This window comes from Bremia lactucae, linkage group LG14, assembly GCF_004359215.1.
Source record: "Bremia lactucae strain SF5 linkage group LG14, whole genome shotgun sequence".
NCBI lineage: Eukaryota > Oomycota > Peronosporomycetes > Peronosporales > Peronosporaceae > Bremia > Bremia lactucae.
In genome coordinates, this window is record NC_090623.1 from 1,864,421 (window position 1) to 1,867,526 (window position 3,106).

Genomic DNA, 3,106 nt, shown 5'->3' on the forward strand with positions numbered 1-3,106 from the left:
CACACAAACAACCCAAACAGGACTACGTAAACTAATATTCTACAAATAACAATCTTTAACGTTTCAGTACAACGCGGTGCATCATCACAGGAAAAGAACAATTAAAGGTTGTAACCTCAACAGTTCTGCCTGTTGAGAGCCGATTAAGCAAGGCTACCTTCTCCTTCGCCTCGTCAAGTTAATGTTGTATGAACTTGGCGATGGCTGAATGGAGAGCATCTCAGTCAAAACCGGACAGCATGGCCAAGACAATCTCATTCCCTATCGTCGAAATCATTTTTTTTTTCGTTCGACAACTACTTACTATAAAGTAGAAGGACAAGAAAAACCGAAATATGTCAATGACCTTATCATCTAACCCTCTTTGAAGAAAGTGTTATAAAAAGAAAAGACTCCAGCTGAACGCACTAACGACGTGAATAACAAGGCAACTTCGCACTACATCAGTGCGAATGTTGCCTTACGTCACTTCGCGTACACTAGTACGCAGAGGAGACAGGGAAGATTATACTCTCACAACGTGATAGGAATGATCAATTGCAAATGCTTGTAAATGGTGTAACCGGAAGGGAGAAGTTAACGTTGCGGCGATCCCTTCGTTATATGCTCTTTTAAAGCTAGACGAAATGTCTCTTAATGAGTGCGACCGAGCCTTAAAGGCTGGCGACTTATCCTAAATTGTGGTATTCGACCAGCGATTCATCGCCACTTCTGGACAAAGCTGACCTGAATGACACCAGAACCCTACTTGGTGCGCGGAGTGGGTCGTGATCCTTAAAGATCCTACGGATCCATTTCGTTCCTAAGTTTGGGTTTGTACCAATCCACCATCTGTTTTACCCCCGGATAGAGGTGTTCGTCATGATACTGACTTGGTTCCTGGAACCAAATACTGTGTCACAAGACAGTGGCATTTACCAAGAGAACAGTGTGACGTCATTGAAGATTTCTTCCGGGCTAAGCACGAGGCTGGAATGGTATGAGAGCAAATTCCCCCACCTGACACCGACATTTTGTGTCAAAAAGCTGTTTTACCCCCGGTGTCCGTCATGACACTGACTTGGTTCCTGGAACCAAATACTGTGTCACAAGACAGTGGCATTTACCAAGGGAACAGTGTGACGTCATTGACGATTTCTTCTGTGCTAAGCACGAGGCTGGAATGGTATGAGAGCAAAATTTCCCCATCTGACACCGACATTTTGTGTCAAAAAGCCAAATGGTAAATGGCGCATTGTACATGCTTATAATAAGCTTAATGCTGTCACTATACAAGCGTAAACCTCCATTCCTAGAAAGTATGTTCTTCAGAACAATATGGTGGGATATACAATGTACAGTGCACTTGACTTAGTCGATGGTTACTATCAACTGCTCATGCGAGCTAGCGATATCCCGATTAGAGCGGTTAGCCCCCCAAACGGTATGCTATGGGAGTGGTTGGTTATGCCACAAGGGCTTTCCAACGCCCCAGCAATATCTAATTGTCTAGTGACGCAACTGTTTTGCCCTCATCGAGTTATACGCGGACTTGTTTTGATGACATTTTTATCCATAGTCGTGAGGAGCAGGGTCGGTCGGATATGGAAAGTTATTAAGACCAATTGCGAACAGAGCTCGAGTGTATGCGCCCAAATAAATTGTATGACAATGCATCTTAATGCATTTTGGCCCAGAAATTCCTTTTCTTAGGGTGCTTCATTGGGAAGCGTATCCTTAGACCGGATCCTGCTAAGGTAAAAGCCATAGTAGATTGGCGGTTCCTAACAACCAAAAGGATTTGCGTAAGCGGTTGGGTATCGCCAACTATTTACACAAATAAAGCGAAAATTACGCTGATATGGCTAGACCATTATTTTAAATGCTTAATGATACAGAATGGTGCTGAACTACACCAAAACATAATGCTTTTCGCAGTTAAGGATAGTCTTATCCATGCCCCGACCTGGCACTGCTAAATCCAAATTGGCCTTTCAGTATCGTCTGTGACGCTTCGGATTTTGCCATTGGCAGTGCTCTGTCACAAACAGATGTTGATGGGCGTAAACGCGTTATTGCGTTCGAGTCTGGGTAGCTGAAAGCTGCGAAAAAGAACTATCCAGTTCATGAAAAATATTTACTTGCTATGAAGTATGCTCTCGTCAACTTCAGAGTTCATCTGCTCGGCTCTAGCCGTTTGCAATATATACAGATCACACGTCATTACGCACAGCGACTAAGTCGCCCCATCTCTCACATAGAATGGCCCGATGGCTATCATTTTTCGCCTAGTACAACTTCAAAGTGAAGTATAAGCATGGCAAGCAGAATGCTTTGGCTGATGTGTTATCACGCAGGCCGGATTATGATCTCTCTCATTTAACGAAAATCATGTCTCCTATTACTGAATTAATCTGTTCAGTTCACGCCAAGGAAGAACAGTGTATAGATCTGCTAGAGCTCTAAAGAGCTCTGACTCGGGTCTTAAATTGTCGACACGTTTGCGTGCAAGGTTGCATCGATTTTCTATCGATAACAACCTATAGCTTTATTTCACAGACACTGCGGACCACGCGTGTCGTTGTTCCTCATGATGAGGATTTGAAGCACCGAGTCCTCTATGAGGCGCCCGATACTGTCCGTGATGGTCTCCTCGGTAGAGAAAAGGCCTACGGCTCTGAAAGCCAGATACCGAGTTATTTTGACGATGCATTCGTCCATAATACGTTCGTCAGGTTCTTACACTTATGCGAACGCATAAGTTGTACGCAAATCTCAAGAAGTATATATTCGCTGCAAGCGAAATACCAATTCTTGGGTGCATCGTAGATAACGACGGCGTGCGCCCTGATCCTGAAAATATCTAGGCAAGTACCGACTAGCCAGTTCCAGTCGATGCCAACGAGCTAAGAAAGTTCCTTGGGCTAGCCGCGTACTTGCACAAGTACTATCGCAATTATGCCGAGATCACAATTCATCTCTCTCGTCTACCCACATATCTCGCAAAGAATGGCGAGGTGGCTATCCTTCTTCGCGGAGTGTAATTTCTCCGTGGAATATAAACCACGACGACTTATTAATGTTGTCGCTGATGTTTTATCACGCCGACCCGAGCTGGCTGCGCACT